At 37.2% G+C, this 24,158-nt stretch overlaps 1 protein-coding gene and 1 long non-coding RNA gene across 3 annotated transcripts in view; one reads left to right on the forward strand and one right to left on the reverse strand.

The window, feature by feature from the left end:
• The window catches only part of LOC113654853, a 34,932-nt gene extending 31,181 nt beyond the window's left edge, over positions 1-3,751 (reverse strand). For both annotated transcript variants that reach the window (XR_003443570.2, XR_003443569.2), the window contains exon 1: positions 3,601-3,751. This is a non-coding gene — a long non-coding RNA (uncharacterized LOC113654853). The remainder of the gene's footprint in view (positions 1-3,600) is intronic.
• gfra4b (GDNF family receptor alpha 4b) overlaps positions 1-24,158 on the forward strand; it is a 66,653-nt gene that overhangs the window by 12,507 nt on the left and 29,988 nt on the right. The window lies entirely within an intron of this gene.

The raw sequence follows: 24,158 nt of genomic DNA on the forward strand, positions 1-24,158 counted from the left end.
CACTGCAGAGGGTGACATGACAAAGAAATTCAATGCTGAACATGAACACAACCAAACAAACACAAATTTCATTTTTTTGGAATCTGGTAAAAAGAATAAATAATTAAAGCAGAGGAATCCAAGCGTATTATAGGCACAATTCAGCACAACTGTTACCACAATTTAGCCTCAGCCACCTCCAGTGAGTCTTCCCAGACCACCAGACAAGCAAGAAATCGACTTGTTGTCTTCTGCTGCATAGCGACAGCATCTCATCAAATCAAATAGAGGGCTTTAGCTATTCCACAGAGAGCGTGGCAGTTTAACGAAAACAAACAAGACGTGTTTGGCAACGTCGAGCTGCGGTATTTGTTAGCATGATGAATGCTGGGAGGCTTATGTATTTCCTCAAAAAAATCCTTCACAGGATGTTTGGAATTTATGCATCGTTCCAAGGATCATGCTTTTCCAGGTGGTCACAGTGGTGAAAAAGTACATTTTAAGCAGAGCAAATCCTGAATTTTACCTGTGATGAACTCATGTCTCTGAAGTTTACAGCAAATGGCAGGACCTCGGGTTCTCTATCTTAAATTAGAGGCATCATCGTTTCCTCAACTAGAAGGAAGCGGTCAGTTTTCTGTCATGTGTACTCTGGGGTCAGTCTTCACTTCAGCTGTCCTTTTTTACACGTAGTGTCCCTTGGCCCTTGGCCCTTGGCCCGACACTTTGCCATTCTGCTGCCCTTATGATGAGTTGTTGTTTCAGAGAATCATCCTAACACATCATCTTACTCTGTCAGTCATACTGGAGTTACTCACCAGTTCATCTCCAACTTACCCCCTGTCTAGAACAAGTATCTGATGTATTTTTCACCTGCTTGTTAAAGAAACAGGCAGTCTTCTCTGACAGGAATCGCGTTTCCTCTTTTTTTATTTTGTGTGAAACAGACCGGTGTGTGTTTGTGTGTGTTGGGGGGGAGGGGGGGCAGACTCAAGCATTGATATGAAATGACGGAGCATAAGAGCATTAGTGTGAGTGTGAATGAGAGGAACAGAGAGAAAATAAACTAATAGAAAACACTAAGTGGATGCCAGTAGTAAAGCAGTGATGGATGTGCCTGTCTGATTTCATTGTAGTCACGACACGGCACGTACGACAGCTAGGATGAATGAGCTCCTCACACATAACAGGTATTACATCTGTAAGATACGCACGTATTATTCCCGTTTAAATTTTCCTCGCATTTTCTTTATTATCACGCCTTTTAATAAATACCAATGCTGGTTCAATATCTTTAGCATATAATTACAGCCACCTGTGCAAATGTTTGCTCGTATTCTCAGGAAGGTAAATTTCACACAACTTATGGACTTTAACGTTGTTTTATCAGCCAGTGCAGGCCGATGTATGTATATTTATATACGTATATATACAGTACATGTCTGTGTGTGTGTGTGTGTGTGTGTGGTGTGTGTGTGTGTGTGTGTATACACAGCTGTATGACTTTCTGGATTAAACTGAATAAAGGTTTAAGACTGAGAGTGCTTCTGTTACTTCACTTTTATGAATAGACTTTTAATGAACAAATCAATAAAGCCAGTCCGCCAGTGCCATAAATTCTGCTTGGAAATGCTTTAGTCTCAGTGTTTTTTTGACAGCTGAGTCGACCTCTGGGACTCCCAGGTCCTTGGAGAGATCTGGAAAATTGGCCCCACTGACATATTTTAACCCCTACAACTCACAAATGTCTTTCAACACAAACACACACACACACACACACACAAACACACATGCACACACACAGACATAGTCACACACACAAACAACATAATCAAGTATACCTAGATTTGTTCATTTTTTATTGTATTAATATTGCATATTTAGTTCAGAAGTCAGGATTAGTGTATTATTGTATGTCTGAACCTTAAAACACTCGTTCATCAATGACAATAAACAAAGAAATGTATATTTTTATGTAAATGTATGTTAATAATTTGTTTATTAGGCCTATGATATACAAGTTCATAAGGTGTAATTATCTAGTACCTTGTACAGTGGCGGATTTTCTGTAAATATATACACTCACGAAATCTAAACACCTGAAAACCAGCACCGTTGCTTGACAGGCTAGTTGGATTATTTCAGAGACATCTGATCTCCTGAGATATTTCACACAGCAGACCCCAGAGTTTATGCTGAATGGTGCAAAAAAAGCAAAAAAAGTGGCACCTTCTTTGAGTGGCACCTCCTTGATGAAAGAGGTCAGAGGAGAATGTCCAGTTTTAACAAAGGTTCAGCTGACAGGAAGTCAAGGTTACTCCTTACAACCGTGGTGAGCAGAAAAGCATCACATAACACACAGCATGTCAAAGCATGAGGTGCATAAGATGACAACAGGAGACTACGTCAAGTTCCACTCCTGTCAGCCAAGAGCAAGTATCTGAGGCTACAGTGGGCACAGACTCACCCAAACAAGACAAGTGAATATCAGAAAAAAGTGGTGATGTTTTTCCAATCTTTCCAAACTGTCCATATTCAGTGAACTCTCAGATTTCACTTTTTTGGCTGACAGGAGAATGTACTTTTTATTTTTACTTATTTTATTTATTTATTTATTTATTTATTTTTACAAAATATAGTAGAGTGCAGCACAAAAATGGTTATATAACTTTAATACACAGTCAACTCACAATGCTGCCCAGAGTGAAAATAAAGGCACCGGTCAGACTCTGATAATGTCCCGAACCGCAGTGAAAGAACTTTACAGCTCAAAGATGAAATATTAACGAATTACTTTATGCCGTTCGTATGGTGGTGCAAACATAATGAACATGACTTTCTCACCAGAGATATGAGTAAACGTGTATGAAGTTAATGTATGAACTTAGCTTCATAAGTCACACAAGCTGTGACTTATTTTACATAGTCTGTCTTATGGCAATTCATTTGCTAGACATACGGTTAAGGTAGATTTTTTTAAGTTACCACTGCCTAGTTAATTGGACTTCCGTGAATTCTATAACGTAGAATTAGCCAAGCTTTGGAGCTTTTACTTCCCAAGTGGTCTAGCTAATTAATTTAAAAAGCAACTGTGATACAACCCACTAACAACTACCTACTGTACTGTATCATTACATTAGAAAAAAAAAGCAAAACAACCACATAATCCACACTTAAAGGTTTAACTATATGACAATATGAGCTAACAACACAAGCTAGCAAAATCTCTCATTAAGTTCATCGCTAAATACAAAAAGGTTTCTATCTTTGTATCAGATGTAAATTTTTTTAAATTAATTCGCATTATAATTCTTCTACGTTTACATAAAGAAATGGATGAATGGATGAAATGGATGTTTAGTTAGGTACAAAAGCTACCATGACAAAGCTAGCTAGCTATATATGTAGCGTTAATAACAGCATGATCACCATGTGTAAGATGAGTATAGCTCTAATTTATCTCTGTTTTTATTTACTCTATAATGCTCTTAGGGAAATATTTAAAACTTGTCATTGACTAATATACAAAATAAGCAATTTTTTTTATATCAGTGTTTCAATGACAAAACAGCTCCAAAATGTGAACATTATTCTGGAAACAAAATATAGTTTTTTCCTTACTATATAGCTAAAAGAGAAGCCAGCTTTGCATGTCCCAAAAACTGTCATCAGTCATCACATCACTATTCTAGACCTCTTTAATGCTAAGAATAAAGAGTAAAGGGACAACGGTGAAGCTTCTTCTTTTAAACCTCAAAGGCACTTTGCTGCTTTCAGGCTTTTTTCTTTTTCTTTTCGAAACTATATTATGATGCAATCCAGTAGGGAGAAGTGACACTTCGGTATAATTCGTCCTCAGCTGAAATTCTAAAATTAGTCAAGATGAGATGATGGTGCAACAAGGGTTTTGCGTGCAAGCTGATTTTTCCAGAGTACCAGGAAACAAAGCATTAGTGGCGCAGTAGACAGGAACCGGCTGGAGGGCACCTGTCTCACTGAGGCACTGTGGATTTACAGCTGCTGCTCTGCTGGAGAAAGCCTGCCACCTCTCGTGATTAATTATTGCAAGCAGTAGCAAAAAGAAGAGCACTACTTACTAATGCCATGCACACACAGCACTCGTTTTCAATTCCCATGTATTTAATTTTAGGACATGTGCGATTGAGTGCTTATTTGCCATTTCCTTGTCCTGCCTTTGTCATTGTGGACTTTTTTATCAAAGCCAATTATTACATCCTCAAAAGCCATAATGCAGCAGTGGTTTGTCTTAAAGCATAGAGTTGATGAGACAGTGTTGATATGAAATACATAGCAAACAAGTCCGGGCAAAAGATTGTATTTTCCCCTTAGGTGGAAAAAACAGGATGACAAAGTAAGTTTTTTTTGGTGTGGTAAGTTTCACAGATGTTTTCTCATTATGACAAATCAGCCAAATAGTGTATTTTAAGATAAACATTATGAAAACGGTATCAATTTATTTTTATGTCTGCATTTCCCTTTATAGATTTTTTTTTTTAAATATATTACTTTTAGTGTCCAAGCATTTTTTGAATCTTTTCAGAAGTAGTATTTACCCCACACTGCACCTCTCCTGCATGTTATGTTTTATATAGCTGTTCTAACTCTACCAGATTGCCTGGCACATCTTCCCCATTCTTCTTGACATATCTGTTATAACTCTGCCAGATGTCTTCTGCCTTTTGAAGACTGAGAGATTCATGGCAAAACTTCCTTTTTCTCCTAATATTTTCTCTGTTGCTGGATTCTTGCCTTGTGACAGAATACAGCTTTTATTACTTGAGACGAATTTGGAACTGTATGTTTTTGTAAATGAAATCGGAACACAGACGTATCAGAGGTTTCTGGTACATGGAGGTTGTAATCAATTTTTGTTTCAAAAAGAAATAGAAAAACAAAGAACATATGACACAGGAAATAATCTTTTCCAGTATATTTTTCCAATATATTAGTTAATAATATAAATTCCAATAAACAGAGTGGAAAGTTCTGTAGTTTATTCTACATGCTATTTCTCTGGTTAGGATGTGTGCTCTGGAGCCTTGTTCAGTTTTTATTACAAATACAAAAAAGATCTACTCAATATACTGCATACAGAAAAGAATTAGGGGTATTTACGATATTCCTAAATTGTATGATCTGCTGATTTTCCTCAGCTTCAATGTCATATTTCTCTTGGGCTGTATTTATAAAGAACATACTGATCCATGTTAGATATACATCAAGGACTAGTGGCAGTTTTTAAGCTACACTCTCTTTCGTTACTAGAAACCTAGTAATTGCCGATACACGTCAGGATCATTCAAGATTCATTCTACACACCACTGATAAAGTGTCAGGTTTTTGTGATGTAAAAAAATTAAAACATGATAACTCATGTTAGATTTATTTTTTCTACTATCAGTGTGCAGTGTGAAATTACAATGTGTAACAATTAAATAAAAAACAATGCCATTGTCTTGATAAAAGGTGAATTACCTTTTCCTCTTAAGATTACTAGCAGACACTTGAAGGTTTTTTACTTAAAATATTTTTATAGTTATTTCTGATTCCCTACACTTTGTTCTGGTGGTAGAAAGTAGCATGATGCTGACATAGTGATGTGCTTTTGGTGATGCATGACGTAGCATACCTTTGGGAATTTGTCTCATGAGACGTGAATAATGTAAGAAATACAGGTGCATCTCAATAAATTAAAATGTCATGGAAAACTACTGAAGTAGTTTAAGTCTTTGGTACTTTTAATTGTGATGATTTTGGCTCACATTTAACAAAAACCCACCAATTCAAACCCACCAAAAAATCTCAAAAAATTGTAATACTTCATAAGACCACTTTAAAAAACATTTTAGTGAATTGTTGGCTTTCTGGAAAGTATGTTCTTTTACTGTATATGTAATCAATACTTGGTATGGGCTCCTTTTGCTTTAATTACTGTTTTTCATTTTCCTCTTGACAATACAGCATAGATTCTCTATGGGGTTCATGTCTGGTGAGTTTGCTGGCCAGTCAAGCACACCAACACCATAGTCATTTAACCAACTTTTGGTGCTTTTGGCAGTGTGGGCAGGTGCCAAATCCTGCTGGAAAATGAAATCAGCATCTTTAAAAAGCTCTCTTAGCAGTAAACTTTTGTCTTGTCCTGTTGCTTTTATACATTTTGGAAGGATGTCTGTTTCTTGGTCACAGTGGTGTTCCATTTTCTGTAATGATTTGATGGCCTTTACAGTGTTCCAAGGTACATCTAATGTTTTGTAAATTCTTTTATACCCCATCCTCATTATCTCACTTGTTGCCGTTCAACGAGTGAGACAATGAATGAATACAACATACTCCAACAATTTCTCTATTTCAATACAAAACTTATAAGGGATGCTAACTTTTGCACTCAACTGTATTATACCTTCTGTAACCGGTTGAACATATCCTATTTCATAATCAGTGTTTTTTTCTATTTATAAGTTCCTCAAAAGCCTGCAGCAGGCATTACATTTATTTTAAGCTACTATGATCTACCCCAAAATGCTATCAATGCAATCCTATTAGTAAGTAAATGTATTGCTGCATGCCAGATGAAGCATTTGTCATCATTTGGTCCTCTATCTCTCCCTTGGCTTGTTAGAGCCAAATGAACTGGAGGGAGGGAATGTCAGTAAGCATTTGACAGCCTCCTGTGAAGAGCGCTTAAAAAGGCAAGGCCCCATGCCAAGAACCTTCCCCTGGAGAGAGATCACTCTATGTTAGGCGTGTTTACTCTCCCGCTCTAGCAACGTCAAGGGGAATTAGACCAGGTTTTAAGTTAAACATCTGAATAAAAGTGTGCATCTTAAAGGAACACCAGCCAGGCTGACCTTTATGCGAATTAACATCGAACAGCATTTGCTACTGTCGTGCTAATGACCACGATTGTGAAAACGTGAACGTTAGATTAGACTTTCATCAGATTGTCTGTGAAGTCTGTCCCAGTCTTCATGCTCATCAGCTGGTTAATTGGTTGTTAATTAGCAGAATTATAGTGTATATACTGGCTGAGAAACACTAAACAGGGGTATGTTTGCTGAGTATCCACAGAAATTCTACTCCTGAGGATTTGAGCTTAGTGATGTACGTGTTCATTCCCAGTGGATCAGTCGCTTGTTATTATTTGCATCCAGGTTTCTGTGACTGCTGACAGGTGGAATCCTTTCAGTACTTTTAGTGCATGTTTACCTTTTTTTTTTTTTTTTTTTTTTTTTAAAAAAAACCCTACATTTATTCACAGACGCTGAACATGCTAGAACATTAAAGGAAAAATCCACCCTAACCGACATTCATTCCCTTCTAGGTTTAATTCAATTTAACTCATTTATATAGCCCTTTTATCAATGGACATTTACATAAATGTATACATCTAGGATATAAATTATACACTTTTGATAAAGAAAAAAAAATAATAATAATTAGCAAGCCCGAGGTGATGGTAGGAAGAAACAATCTCTCTGTGACAATATGAGAAAGAAAACTTGGTCCATCATGTACCAGATAGTGTGATTATAAAGAGTATATATATATATATATATATATATATATATATATATATATATATATATATATATATATATATATATATATATATATACAGGTATATCATTATCATATCTGTAGAATTTACAGTTCCATTTAAACATCTTTCATTTAAATGTTGCTCTTTTTTAATACGTTACTCACAATGCCATTGGACTATCTGCTGCTAGTGAGCTTTAGCTCTTGCCTCGTCTCTTACAAAATCTCTGCTATACCTCAACATGACTGCATTGTCAATCAGCATTGCATTGTGGAACTTTGACTCCGGCATTTGTTTTATTCACAATTTCTAGGCTGGATCTCTCATTAATATCACATTGAACGTTGCTGGAAAACGGAGAGTGAGAAAAGCTCTTGCTCTTTTTTTAAGAGCTCTGACTCTTATCATTTATATATGAGGACACTGAAATATTTCTATGAATGTTCCCATGTGACATTAGAAGTGACAGCTTCTCATAGTGTAGGAATAATAAAAAACAGCACCAACCAACAAACTAGCATAAGATTCACTAAGCACATCACAAATCTTTCAAGACAAGCATAAGTAATATCTACAGTGGGCTAGCTTCAGAATGATGAAGGGAAAGGGATCACAGGCAATTAGCCTGGACCTGGACTTTCAGCTATTCATGTTATCCTTTATATTATGTTTCATAAAATGTGTTTAGGTTGTAGATTTGGGTTCCTGAAATCACTGATATTTATTCTGTCCTTTGCTTCTTTTTGATTTGCAGCTACCAGATTTAGAGAAATAATTATAGGTTCTATACTTTCTAATGTGCAGTGTGTAGCCTAGGTTCTAAGGTTGTGTAAAATTTATGTATTGTTCTTATCTGAGTGGGCTCTAAATATAACCCCTGTAGAAAGCTAGCCTTGTCCACACAATGGGCCTGAAAGATTCTATTTAGGATCATATAACAAATGGGTTTCTTCATAGAAAAGGTTTCAAATAAAACTCCTTCAGGAAACTACACTATTACACTTTACTAAGTTAAATGGAAACCCTTAAGGGTTCTTCAGCATGTCTCTCTAGGGGATTCCACTAAGGTTCTTTATATAAATCATGATAGATGGGTTTTTTCAGAAAGGATTCCAAAAGGAACTTTTTTTTAGGATATTAGTTTAGAACCCTAAATGGAGCTTTAGAACTTTTTTATAGTCTCCCTAGAAGAGCACTATGGTTTGAGCAGTCAGCTAACTACAGTGAGTTAAAGGATAGAGAATGGGGTAGCACCATAACGTGTGTAATGATTTGCTAGCTTATTGTGTAAACAGAAAAAAACACAGGCAACAAACTAGCCAGCTGAAGTCATTTGAAAAAGAAATATAATAAAACGTTATATAATGAAATTATTTAAATATGTAAATAGAATTATTTGTACAAGCAAAGGGAATATATGTATTTGTCTGCAATCAATGCAATTATGCAGTATGTTATGTACAAAAATGTTTACAGTAGCTAGCTATAAACTAAGGAACTAAAATATTTTACCTGTTACACTCTATACTAAAATTATGTGAACACCTGACCATCACACCCATAGGAGCATCTTCTCCAAACTGTTTTCACAGAATTGTGTAGGATGCGTTTGTATTCTGTAGCACTACAATCTCTCTTCACTGGAACTGAGGCTCAAATCTGTTTTAGCATAACAATGCCCCTGAGCACAAAACGAGCTCCATTAACAAATGGTTTGTTAAGGTTGGAGCTGAGGAGCTGGAGTGTCCAGCACAGAGCCCTGACTCTGACACAACCCCACTGAACACCTTTGGGAGATACTGGAACACTGACTGCACCAAAGACGACCTCACCCAACATCATTGACTGATCTCACTAATTCTCTTGCAGCTGAATTATCACAACTCCCAACAGCCATGCTTCAAAATTCAGTGAAAAGCCTTCCCTGAAAGTTGGAGCTTATTGAAACAGAAAGGGGAATAAAACTAGAATGGAATGTTCAATAAGCACATGTGATAATCGCTCAGGTGTCCATATACTGTCTTTAATTTGGTTTCATCTCAGACAGTTAGCTCCCAGATTTTTTGTTTGCTTCCTACCGATTTGTTTACCACTGGGCCATCAGTGGCTAATGGGCGTTAAAGCTTGAAGGCATGATTCATTAAATTTCTCTGGTACTACACTGCCTTTTACAACACTGTTAGTAATCATCCCTGAATGTTCTTTCAGGCCAATATTTAATGCATGTTGTATTTGTGTATGACTTGTCACAGTAAGTCAGTAGGCTGGGGATCATGCCTATAGCCTGGATAAGTTCAATTGACTGTGCTAGTGCTTGGATCACTAAATCAGGAAAGTGTTTTATCTCTTATTAGGGCCTTATTTGGCCTCTTTTAGCTTTGCTTTATACTGTAGATCTTAGTATGTTCTTCTCCTCATTCTAAGGCTGTTGTTTCTATCTTTAGGGGACTATAGTTCAGTCTTACCTTCTATTGGTTGGCTTTGTTGCGTTTTTTTAATCTGTTTATTTTTTTAAATCCCCAAATGTGTTTGGTATTTGTAACATGTTGCAAAGGGTACAGGCCGCCTGCTGCATGCCTTCTTTTATGTGTTTCACAGCTCCTCCAGGCAGGGATTCTGCCTTATGTGTATTGTGACCAATTGAAGCATTGTTATGAGTACTAGTGTGTAATGCTTCTATTGCCAGAAGCAAAAGTCCAGGCAATAACATTTGCTTTCTGATAATTATTTTATGTTCTGTGATGCACTGGAGGTGTATCTAGGCTGTATTCCTGACTTGCCCAGATCTTAAGATCTACATTGATGCTGACTTGGATAAAACACTGGTGAAGATGAACAAGTTAATGATGAATGAATGAATGAATGAATGAATGAATGAATAATTTAATATTTAGATAAATCCTTTCATTTATGGAAATGTTTCCTAGATTACCTGGATGAGTTGTTTACTATGTTGTGTGGTCATGGTTTATATTTTTCTTTCTTTCTTTCTTTCTTTCTTTCTTTCTTTCTTTCTTTCTTTCTTTCTTTCTTTCTTTCTTTCTTTTCTTGTACTACACTTCACTAGTCAAATGCTTGAACACACCTGCTCATAGAAGGGATTTGTCAATTGTCAATATTGACAATATTTGCCGATATTTACGATCATTATTTAATTATCATAACTATAAAAATAATGATTAAGACATTAACATTTTTGAAGTGTGCAGTTACCAAGAAAAGTGTTAAACAAACCAATTAAAACTGTTTGGATTTAGAAAGGAATTCACATATGGACATTATCTTTTCTAATAAAATTAAAACCATTTTTCCAGTTCATAAGCCTTAATCAAAACGACTTTAAGACAATAAAAATATATCTACTGTGTCATAACATATGGCTGGTAGTGTACATTAACAATGCATTCGGTCATATAGCTGTACTGCAACTTGTCAGCCATTCTAATTAAACATTGCTTTCTAGTTGCTGCTTTTGCAAGTTACTGGAATATCTTCAAGTTTTTTAACTTCTTCGTTATATAAAAAGTTTCAGCCACCACATTTCTTTCTTTTGGTATAACAAGCCTGTGTAACAGTAGTTTCCCTAGATGTTTTTCCCATCTTGGTGGCTGTAGAGGCAGTTACGATTCAACAACAAATCCTCAAATGAAATCCTGTAAATGTCCGTCAGATTTCATCATAAAGTAATAAATGAAAACATCTCAACATGAACAATCCTGGTCTCAACAGGTAATCTACACCCAGGGCTTAAAGACTGTAGCACTTTGATATATTTAATTTCTTTTTTAATGGTCTAATGAGACTAGTTTTTTCAGTTACCTGCCTCCTAAAAAGTAATGGCTGATGCTCTCAATGTGGCAATTATCTGCGCCTGATTGCCTAAATCAAGACCAGCTAATGTTTTGGCTATGTTAATGTTCACAGTCAGTGATATATCTTTGCTTTCAGAAGGCCCAGAGTGACAGTTCTTGCTCACTTAATACCCTTGCCCTTTGAAAAAAAAATCTTGATTAATGGATTCTACTAGCACTTGCAATCACAAGTGTGTGTGTGTGTGTGTGTGTGTGTGTGTGTGTGTGTGTGTGTGTGTGTGTGTGTGTGTGTGTGTGTGTGTGTGGGAAAGAAAGATATTGTGATGTGAATTTCCTTCTGCTCCTGAAGGAAATATACTCACAGGAACAATTTACTTACAGTTTTGTTTAAAAAATGTTTTGTTTTTTTTTGTGTCCCTGGGCAAAACTTGAAACTATTAGCGGAGAGATTAAATGCAAGAAACTTTATGCGGAATAAAAATGACTACATATTACAATCATGTCACTATTAGTATTTCAGGTCCCGGAGAAATTTATATGTTTTCTCTGAAGGTTTATCACTTCCTTGCTGGTAAACTGGTAAACTTCACCTTGTCCACATCACAGTTTGAAGCAAATAGTCAGCTAGCTACATTAGTGAGCTCGGCTCAAGCAGATTTGCAATGGATTAAATGGTTTTGTATCACTTTGGAAAAGCCCTTCTGTATGGCTGTAAGTAAAGTACATTTCATTATATTCAATGAATTGAAATGCGTCACTGTCAGTAATGGGAAAGACAGGAAATGATAGTGGCTTGTTGTCAAGATCGATGTCTGGCATTGGGTTAGTTGTAACGTTTGCTTATTTTATCTAGCTTTAGTTTTTTTATGTTTTAGATGTTTTATTAGTTTTCTGTAAGATGCTATAGTAATAGAAAATTAAGCAGATTTTGTTTGTCACACATACATTACAGAATAATGACATTTCCTTTGCATATCACTTGTTCGGAAGTTTAGGTTAGAGCACAGTGTCAGTTTAAGAGCCCATCATTGGCAGCTGACATTGTGATCAGTAACTCAGAGCCTTAATCGTAGATCCACTGTCCATATATACAATATGGCACACTATTCATACTTTAGAGCTGTGTAAATTTAGACAGAAGCTCTGGAACTGGAAACATAAATGAGTTTTGTATTTTGTGTTCAATCTCAAACTCTGCATCTACTGTAGCAGCAGAGGAACGCAACCAGCACCATATGTTTCCAAAACATTTATAGATGTTTTTGTTGATTCAGATGAATAGGCTCCAGCTGTTGGATGCTACCTTCTTATGCAGGAGTGTTAGAGGCATAGCAGTCCCGTGCCATGCGATGCTTACACTTCAGCAGAGATTTGCTCAGGTCAAAGAGCAACATATGGTGTGCGACAGCATCGAAATTCCCCAACCTTTAGAACTGTTCCTGTGAAAAATGGAGTTGCAAGGTTGTTTTTTTAATGTAAATGTTTTCCAAGAATCACCATAAAATGGTGATTATCTAGAAGGTTCTCAGTTTTACTAAGAAATATGAAGTAAAGCAAACTAGACATAGCTGATGTTCATAAAAAAAATATGTGTGCTTTAACTGGAGCTAGAATCAAGGAGGGTTCTGTGACAAGGATAAGTCCATCGTTTCTACCAGCATGGAGGATTTCTGGCCAAACAGCCATGTTTCCGAAAAAGTGACAAACTGTTTCCATTAGGCGCCTGTCTCTCCCAGAGCGTCCAATCCTTAAATAAAGGCCAGGGGTTGGAGGTGACATGAGAGCTGGTGCGGGAGAGTACAGACAGGGGGTTATATTTTATTTGGCTGCTACTGGCTCATGAGCAAGACAGGGTGATAATGCCTGCCTTTCTGCTTCATACACCAGCCATTTATCCACCAATGGATTTTTCCATTAAGCAAGAGAAGAGGGAACAAAAATTCCCATTAAGTATATAGAGCAATGGCAGCTCATTTACCAATGACATTTGTGCAGAGCTATAAGCACCAGGAAACCTCATTACAGTACAGTCTGCAAGATATGTTTAAATAGGCTTTGAGGTGCTTTATATGAGAGCTTGGTGAATTTTACTAGATACTCAAGTTTATGAGCATGTTTCATATTTCATAAGTAAACTTTGTGATATTTGATATTAAGTGGATCTCTAGATCTTTCCCAAATGCAAATAATTATAATGTCAAAATGAATGCATCAGCCCCAAACTTCAATTATTCAGTCAATTAATATGTGACCATCAGATATTTCCATCTCTCTATTTGTCGGTTACTCCATTAATCTGTTGGTTGTTCACTCATCCATCCATCCATCCATCCATCCATCCATCATCTATTTATCCTTATGTATTTGTTTATGAACTATGAACCATCCACTCATCCCTCAAGATATCCATCGATTTATATTTTTGCTCATCTATCCAACTTCACCCATTTGTCCATTCATTTATCCATAGATTAATCTATCAAACCATCCACCAATACATTCATCAATTTCCTCTATTGTCTTTATCCACTTCTCTGGCAGATGTAAATACCCAAAATGCCACCCAACCATTCTAACCATTTATCCATCCATCCATCCATCCATCCATCCATCCATCCATCCAAGTGTTAACCTATCCATCATCTCTCTATTTGTTCATCTATTTCTCTGGTAAAACCAACCACCTAACCCCACTTGTCCATCCATCCATCCATCCATCCATCCATCCATCCATCCATCCATCCATCCATCCATCCATCCATCCATCCATCCATCCAGTTCAAGTTAATCCAGATTCAGCCTGCACTTTTTCATGATGCTACTCAGTAAATATTCAAATGAATGTGGAATAATAATGTATGCAACAAGTTCCATCAACCGGGTTCTATATAGATACAAATGAAAGCCATAATGAGCTTTTTCTCTCAATGGTCTTAAAGTCTGGTTCTATACAGAAGTCTGTAATGAGCTGAAAAGCTGGCTGGAATCCAGCTTCAAAACTGAGTGCTACTTTCAAATATCTATTTTCTTAGCAAGGAGCATTACCCCTAGCTTCCGTGTCATGTGAAACATGTATGGCAGCTTTTATAAAAAGCGGGAGAAGAGAGCACAGACAATGTGAAGTACACACACACACACACACACACACACACACACACACGTGTAGAGACTGTCCTAACAGTGACCTTCATCAGTCAATTCAAGGCAGAGCTGGGTGAGGGGGCGAAGAAGTAATGAGAGCAGATTCAAAAGAACTCTCTACCTTCAGGTACTACTTATTTATCCATCACCGGTTTTTGATGCAAAACAAATCCCAGACATTGCTTGACAAGGTTCTGCTATACAATTTGTCAGACATCTGAAAGAGTGTTTTCAGATGTGTTACTGCAACCTTGACAAAACACAGTCCAAGTGTTTTAGTCCATTTGTGTCTTCATAAAACCTTTTAGATGATGATTACAGCTTTAGTAATAATGAGACCAGGCATTCTTAATTGTGCTCATCTAGACGGACTGGCCAGTGAGTGCAGCTTGAAAGTTGGCAGTCTGGTCTTTCAGACTTTCCAAAAAGAACAGCTTGCCATGAGCATGTGGAATAGGTTATGACAGGAAATGCAGGTAATGTCCTTCACAAAACTCCTTATCATGTGTTTACAGAAATGGGATGAGGACAGAGATATATACATTCTTTGCAAACAAATTAAAGATTAAGCGTAAAAAAAATTTCAGATAAAGGAAAATGAATCATGGAAATTATTCTTTGTTACCTCAGCTTTACTTTTCTTTGGACAGAATTTTATTGTCGGAGAACAAATGATCCTTTTAATACCACTATTAAAGTTCGTTCTCTAAATGGTTCATTAGACGGAATAATTTGAACAGACCACCTGTCCCAAGTTTTCAGGTGGCTGCTGCTGCATTTCTATTTCTTCCATAATAAGCTTTAAGTGTGTGTGTCTCTATGTGTGTGTGTGTGTGTGTGTGTGTGTGTGTGTGTATGCACAGACTTATTAATGACCCAGAGGACCTTTATCAACACCTTGGCTTCTACAGCAGAGGATTAACCACCAATTACTCGCATATATGTACAGTATGTAGCTGTTATATAACACTGGTCTGATTAGTGAACTAATAACATGGCTTGGTTAAAAATCAAAAGCAGTGATGGAAAAAGACTGTTCAAAGAGAAAGACGTTAAAAACATATGCCTCATTTCATCATCTATCAAAGACATAACATTCTGAATAAAAATATAAACACTTACACTTAAACACTTACTATCACCTTAGTCTTTGTAGTGTGAGTTTGTCTTAAATTCATTCAGCATCCCAAAATCTCATCAACACTTATTGGGTCAGTATGATTGAAGCCCTGTTCATTCACACCTGGTCATCCAGATGTGTGCTGTTAATTCATCTCCAGCTGCTGATGTGTGTGTAGAGGATGTCCGGATACAATCCAGACTGACACAAAAGTGATTCCAGTGCAAGTTTGTCTACCTTGAAGGCAGGACGGCATGACCCACTCAAATTCCAATCCCACACACAGCTAAAACTTTAGAAACTAACAATATGTGATTGTGGGATGTTGGATGGTAATTTAGGGCATACTCTCTGCCTCATCTTACACAGCTCCAACTGCCACAAGCCCTGAAAGAACTCTTTGAATCGGCTTGACTTAAATGCATCAGCTTATGAGAGTCAAGCCAGATTGTTTTAATAATGGAAGATTTTGAGATCCGATTAGAAGTAAAAGGTCATATAAGTCTGTATACGTCTACTATTAATTAATACTATTCATTACTATAGTTCAGCATGTTGATTAGCTAATTCTGGGCCTTACATCATTGGGAAGAAATTTTGGGATTTTTTGGGAATGTGGAAGTCTGTTTTTCTTTTCTTTCTCTAGTTTTCTTGCCTCATGTTTCTTGAGGCAACCTGAAATTCCAAAAGTGTTTTTATTTTCACGGTTTCAACCCCTCTCACCCATCTTTTCTGTCATATATTGTTATGAGAGAATTATAACTTATTCTCTTTTAACATTATTTTCTTAGGTGTCTGGTGATCTTATCAGTGCATTTTGAATCAGGAATGCTCTGGGCAGTGATAATGTAATAACTTATCGCCTCTCTCTCTCTCTCTCTCTCTCTCTCTCTCTCTCTCTCTCTCACACACACACACACACACACTCACACACATACACACACACTCACACACACACACACACACACACACACACACACACACACACACACACACACACACACACACACACACACACACACACACACACACACACACACACACACACACACACACACACACACACACACACACACACACACACACACACACACACACACACACACGCACAAGGCTTGTTTGCTTACAGCTACAAATAGCCAACTAACTCCTACCTGGAATAGTTCTCATTTAATAAATCATGTACCTGGTAGACATTTTCAAAAACAGCTATAGACTTAAACAAATATTTATGTCCTTTTTTCTCTCAATAATATACCAAAATAGAGTAAAATTTAGACTCAGATTCAGAAAGCCGATTTCAATCCCGACCCTAAGCATGGCATTGGAAAGGAAAAAGTCAATGAAATGGAGAAAGGAACCAAGGCTTATCAAGCGGCTGGTGGTATGTCTTTCTTTGCCAGAGCTTTTTTAGTTCACATGCTTTAAAGGATTCTGGTTTATAGGAAGCATTTAGACCTTGTGCTGTATGTAGTCTACAGATGGAACCAGGAGATTGTAGACCTCAGGATGGAAGACCTCAGGATGGGAACTTGTAGACCTTCAGAATTGTCTACATCACGATTTAACCAGGAGCTTGTAGAAGTTGTGTACTAAATGGTGGGATCAATAGTTTGTAGATGCTGTAGGCATCAGGATGGAATCATGATTATATGCCTTAATGTAGAATCAGGAGCTTGAAGACAATTAGGCCTCAAAATTGAAGCGAGAAGCAAGTGAGAATGAGAGCTTGTAGATAGTAGTTTTTAGATAGTAGGATTGAATGAGGAGCTCAGAACTTTTAGACCTTTGGAGAGCAGCAGGAGTCTTTAGATCTTGAAAACCTCTGGATAGAAGCCAGAGCTTGTAGCTGTCTCAGGATGCAAGAAGGAATTGTAGGCATTGCGATGGAACCAGGAACTTGTAGGCATGTAGACCAAGTTATGGGAGCAGAGCTTGCAGATATTATGACCCTAACCTTACATCTGAGGATCCTGTAAACTCCATGATAGGAGCAGTAACTCGTAAAACTCAGAATGGAACTTCTAGACCTCAGCATGGGAACAGGGGTTTTGGAAGGAACCATATGCTTGTATTCCTTTGAAATGATGCTGGAGCTTGTAAACCTCAGGATATGAGAAAAACCTGTAGATTTCAGGATGGGAGCAGTAGTTTGTAGGAAGTCTAAATATTAGAAAGCATGAGCCTGTATAGCAAGATAATGGAGGTAATACTTTTGTATACAAAAAGATTCCCTTAACTAATATAATGCACTGTTTGCAAAATAAGTCAGAATTAATCAAATATAAACAAGGGGACATTAATTATATATAAATATATAATTATAGGTTTAGATGTAAATATCAGAGATTATATTTTAGTCTCAATTCTGGATTTTGCCATTTAATATCTGCAAACTTGTTCATTTGGTAGATTGGGGTTTAAGCCCAAGCACCGACGTAATGTCACTGTTCGGCCCCGAGCAAGGCCCTTAACCCTTTCTGCTTTGGTACTGTATCATGGCTGACCCTGTGTCTCAACATCCAAAGCTAGGGTATGTGAAGAAAAGAATTTCACTGTTCTGTAGTGTATATATGACAAGAATAAAGGCTTCTTCTTCATTTTACTCTTGATAGTCTTGATAATAGAGTGTTTCCCATATTCACCAGGGAGTCTTAACATACAGCTAACATACAGTATGCAGAATGCCTTTGTAGAACTTCATAATGGAAGCAGTATGACCTTCAGGATAAGTTTTGAGGTATGAGAAACAAAACTGTTTAATATAGTGTAGTGATATATGCATAGCATCCTTTTAGTGTTTTGAAAGGCATAAACTGTGGCATAATACTAAAAGATGATAAGCAATGGGTCTGCAGTCATGGTTGGTCCCAAGACACCAGCAGCTTGAACATAACATCATACCATAGCTTCTAGACTGCATTATTTAGATACTTTGTGTGTCCACTGCCAAGGCCTGGCAGCTTCTCTGATTTCTGATGTCTGCTTGACCCATGGCTGTGAAGAATTTTGATAGTCTCTAAGGAATCCATGTAATCAAAAAGTGGCAGATCACCAGGACACCCCAGGAGACATATGTGATGCATGATGTTCTCAAGGAACATTTACCATGAAGGGGTCCACCCACCCTCTCAGCAGGATGTGACCCGCTGTGATGGATGCAATCATATTGACAGTACTTACAGTTTTGCCTATGTAGTGTGTTATGATACTTACGTAGAGTCAGATCCTTATAAAGAGATAGTTCCTATAGTGTTAATGTAGTGTTAACAATGTGTAGTTCAGGTAGTCATGTTGGCACAAATGTTTGCCAATACACACTTGTCTAATGGGCATTATTATTGTTATGTGCTATAAAACTATCCTGTGCTTGATGTTCATGCGTGATAATTGTCTTGCTCTAAAATTATTTTATAGCAATGACTTGGCTCATGACCTGTTCATAAAGTAGCTAATGGATTCTCATGCTTCAAATATTTGCATTATTCTGAAATGCTCTCAGCGTACAGGTTCTCTCCAACCCGGACAGTTACTCATTAAAACTATCTGATGCTAATGATGTGTTGCTTTGTTTGGCAGCGAGCACATGAGTCACACTGCTTCTATTTCTCGCACACAGCGAAGGACAATATGCTGATAAGTTAATTGCTACCCTTATGAAGCAACAGACACTGCGCTGTCCTGCTGTCACTCCGTGCATATCTAGAGATCACTTGCTTTTGTGAGGTGATGTGTAAGGGTTAGAGAGATAGGCCAACAGGCGGAATGTGAAATTTGCCATCAACTGATTTTATCAGACAAACCCATTAAGGTCTATTTAATACTTTCAAAGAAATGAAAGCTGTCTTAGTGAAATCATGCTTTCCTTCATTTTTTTCTTTGTTCCATGTAGAGAAAGAATTAGCTCATGTTTGGTGGCAGTTTTTGTTCAGTTCAATTCAATTCAATTCAATTTAAATGATCTGTATAGCACTTGTAATAATGGACAAAGCAGCTTTACAGAAGTATTGAAACATAATTGAAATTGTAAAGTTTATAACAAAGATACTATTTATCCATAACATTTTTCACCAATGAGCAAGCCTGAAGTGACAGTGGCAATGAAAAACTCCCTGAGATGATATGAGGAAGAAACCTTGAGAGGGACCAGGCTCAGAAGAAAACCAATCATCAATTGGGTGACACCGGACAGTAAATAATGAAAATGGAAATAATGTCCTTTTACAACACTTTGTAGTCAAGTGGAATTATGCATCCAAGAGCTCCAGAGGAACTGATAGGCCAGCATAATTTCTGAGTTCATTACAGACTTAATACTGATTCCTTCCTGACAGTCTTCAAATGTTCACAGACCTGATCACAAAGCTGACTGATGCAATGGCAGTTCAAAGACAGCGTGATAGTCTCCAAGTGATTCTATCCACAGTACTCCCATGGGTCACAGACTGTCCATGCACATCTATCCCCAGCAGAGTCCACCATGCAAACAGACTCCATACAAGGGGTAGGGCATCAAGATGGTTCAGGTAGGTCTGTAAAGAAGAAGCAGTCACACTGGGAACTCTGAACACAGGGAGCTTGGGAGTGGCGCATATAGCTCAACAGAGAGAGAGAGAGAGAGAGAGAGAGAGAGCGAGAGATGTATTAGGTATGCTAATCATGTGATGGTTAAAGACAATGTACATTATGTGTAAAGTAAGGGCAGGGACTCCAGCTAGACCAACTATAAAATCATAACTAAAAGGGAGAACTAGAAGGTGATACAGACATGAGGGCTTCCTGGGACATAAAGAATACAACCATTTCCGAGAGTTTGCGAGAGTTTGCAAGAGTGGTAAGGCAACAACATCCAAACATTCCAGTGCACCAAACACGCTATGCCCATAAACCCTCTAGATCTGCCTCTTCACCTAACTCATAAAAATAGTTGTATCCTTTATTACTTGAGGTACTTCCAAAGCCTGCATCTTTTGATCGATGTGTCTGATCATAAAATAACAAAAGATTGCTCAGGTAATGTGGTGTGAGATCATTCAATGCTTTTTAGGTCAGTAATAATATTTTATAACTTATATTATCAATGCAGAATTTGTGCACTTATGTGTAGTCAGAGCTAAGCAGGAGAACGTAAGTAAGCATCCGACATTCACTAAATTCCAGGGTTTCGTTACCACAACGTAAAATGGGCGTTTCTTGAGGTCTTGGAAAAACACCCTCTTCCAAAAAAAAGAGCATACCTATGATGGATAATGAAGGACAGAACAGTCATACAAATAGATTTTATATTTTATATCTATTATGCTTTATTATCTTACAGTTAAGCTATTTTCAAAAACAAATAATCAACTAAAAACTACGGTTAGGGTTAGGCTTAGGGTTAGATTATCAAATAGGCCATGCCTGCCCGATGACGCAATACTGTATTTGTTACGCTGTTCTAAAATCCCTGGAAATAAGTGCATCCCGTAAGCATACACTGTCTAATGTTCCTTACGCATTCTTGAATCTTAATAAGCCGGTGCCTCTCATCTGGATTTGCTTAAACATATAGCTGTGTGCCATCAGCATAACAGTGGAAGCTAATACCATGTATATGAATTATTGCAATATATAACAAGAAAAGCAGTGAGCCTATAACAGAACTTTGTAGAACACCAAACATAACTTAGTATGCTTAGAGAAGTCACCATTTAGATCTACAATCTGAAAACAATTATTCAAATTAAACCTAAACCAGGAGAGGGCTTTCCACTTGAACCTACTGTAACAACATGGTCTTGAGCATGGTCAGTGGTGTCAAAAACTGCTGATCAAGGGGTTTCATAACGACTAGTTTCAAAGCTTTAGGCACATAGCCAGTGTTAAAGGAAGACTTTATTATTTTTACCAGAGGTTCAGTAGCTACTGGTTTTATCCATTTACAGAAACATGTAGGTAAGGGATCCAGTATGCACCTTGATCATTTTGAAGAAGAAATTAGTGAAAATAAATCTCTAGTGAAAAGTCTCTTGTAAAACTTTCTAAGGGCAGTAGATAATGATATTATTATTATCCAGCATTATCTTTCAAATTGTTTGTTTTTAAATCGGTTGTTTGAATTTACTGCCTGGTAGTCTCAAATTTTCCACTGAAATAATTCAAGTAGTTATTGCTGCTGCATATTGTTGGTGTGAACTTTTCTACTATTTTTACTCCTAGTAAATAAAAATGTAGGATTATTTTGTTAACTACCCTAGGTCACCGATTAACTAGGCCTGTTCTAAGACTATGAACAGTGCTATCATGTGCTATGCTGCAAAAAAATGAGAGCAGAACCTTCCCAAGTGGGAAGGACACTGTCCCTTCCTAACAGGCCAGCTTTGCCCTCAGAAGTTCTCCAATTATCTATGAAGCCCAATTAGGTTTTCGGAGCACTACTTGGACATCTGGCAGTTTAGACCCTAAGACCTGCTGTGTCTGGTGCACTGGCTCCCGGAATACACGTAACCAGTTATGCTGGAGCCCCTAAAGGCTTAGCTAATTTCACATGCCTAAAGATAGAGAATCAAAGCTCTTTCAGGTTTCTCAGTGGGTGGTTTACTGAGAGCAAACCTGTTAGTCCTGTGAAGCAGAGAGGGCGAGCCTTAGCTTTAGCTTTGGCTTTGCATCTATGCTGCTACTGTAAGTCATCAACCATTCACCCCGCTGTGAGGGCTTTAATGCCTGGTTGGTGGGCTAATGCTGCCTGAGGCATCCAGATCCACATTATATTCTAACTAATGTAATTAATGTAAAATTTAATGCTCTCAACAACAGGAAGAATTACTAAACATCTTGCAGCTTACACTGTACAAGCTGAATGTTTTAAATACTCAATGATTCCGTACTATAAGCTGGATTTAACTTATAAGCTGGATATCGAAAAGATCTCAGTGGGTTTCCTCTGTTTGCTGTTTGAAGACAGAAAACAAAAGTCGTCTCCCAAAAAAATAAATAAAACCGTGATAGGAAATAAAATAATTTAAACAAATAAAAACAACAGTGCAAAATATTGAGGAAAAAGAGACATTTAAACTGTATAATTTAAATGGCACATGAAAATCATGGTAAATGCTTCAAACACAGGCAGTCAACTATAAGTATGTTTTTGTGATAGCTTGAACATTATCACAATGGCTTCAAATACAAATATTCATGGCTTAGATTTTCCTTGGTTGACTGCATTTCCTGCATACGTAATGTGCTCTTAAGCTATAGCTTGTCAGATTTAGCACTTTAATCAATTCCACTTCTCAACACATGTCTAGATCTCAGAGTACACATTCTGCTTGATGCTAGCTACAAAGCACTTTGGCTCTGCAGATAAGAGATATTTTTGCAATGTAAAACCTTGCACCCATTCTGTATTAATAGTAGTTTATGCAAGCTGACAGTATAGATTCTGTCCTTCTACATAATGTCTTCTTATATTTTTCTGCCTTTTTGTAGGGGTGAATGCTGGAATAAATGCTTAGCTTCTACCTATTACCTTGGCCAAATAGCTGGAATGTTGCCTTTTGCTTTATAAGCCAGCAAATTGTGGCTAATTGTGAACTTGCTTGTGTGTGTGTGTGTGTGTGTGTGTGTGTGTGTGTGTGTGTGTGTGTGTGTGTGTGTGTGTGTGTGTGTGTGTGTGTGTGTGTCCTGCTTCCAGGCTTGTCTCTGGCTCTTCCAGGTCAATAAATAAGAAAACGTGATGTGCTTTAAGATGGAAACTGTTCAAAAGATGTTGCCTGCGATTGCTTTCCTCCTCTTTTTTATTCTGAATAGGGGATTTGGCAACTTGCCACAGGCTCTCTGCCTTTTCCAATAGTCTTTTCTGAGCCCTTCTGTTTGGTTAAGGCCTTTGGGGTGACCTACAGTACATGTGAACTTGGATGCTCACCTCTGTCAAAATGTCCAGTCATAAATAATTCCAACAGACCGCATTTATATTTTAATAGCTGGTTTAACACATTCCAGATCGAGCGAGTTTTATAAGGGGAGGTAATGTAAGTAATGCGATAATATCTCTTGGATTTTAGTCCCATCTAAATCCATCATGTCAGTAGCTTTTACGGACTGTGCAAGCACGCGTCTGGAAAGATTATGCTGTATTTTACCTTTCATAAAATGGTCTTGGGTGATATACATAGACACATTATATGTTACTTGTAAAGTCACTCCAGCACTCCCTTCTATCTTCTCTCTCTGGAACCAAAATGAAACCAAGTACTGACTGAGTGTTAAAGCAGAACTATTAAATATAGACATTTAAAGCGACTTACAGGGATTTTTAAAAATCTTTCTAGAATAGTTATTACTTTATATACCTGTTAGGTAGAGTTTCATGTGATTTACCTAAAATCACGTGTCACTTGTGGATGCGTGCAACAAACAGTTACATTGCAAAATAAACAATAGCAAAATTATAATATATTTAGTCAAGTATTTGCAAGTTTCTCTCATAATTCTGTATATTATTATCCTGTCTGTATTTTAAAAAAATATATACAGCTTTCTTAAATTTATTTCTAGTGTTAAAGTT

Source organism: Tachysurus fulvidraco, chromosome 10, assembly GCF_022655615.1.
Source record: "Tachysurus fulvidraco isolate hzauxx_2018 chromosome 10, HZAU_PFXX_2.0, whole genome shotgun sequence".
NCBI classification, from domain to species: domain Eukaryota; kingdom Metazoa; phylum Chordata; class Actinopteri; order Siluriformes; family Bagridae; genus Tachysurus; species Tachysurus fulvidraco.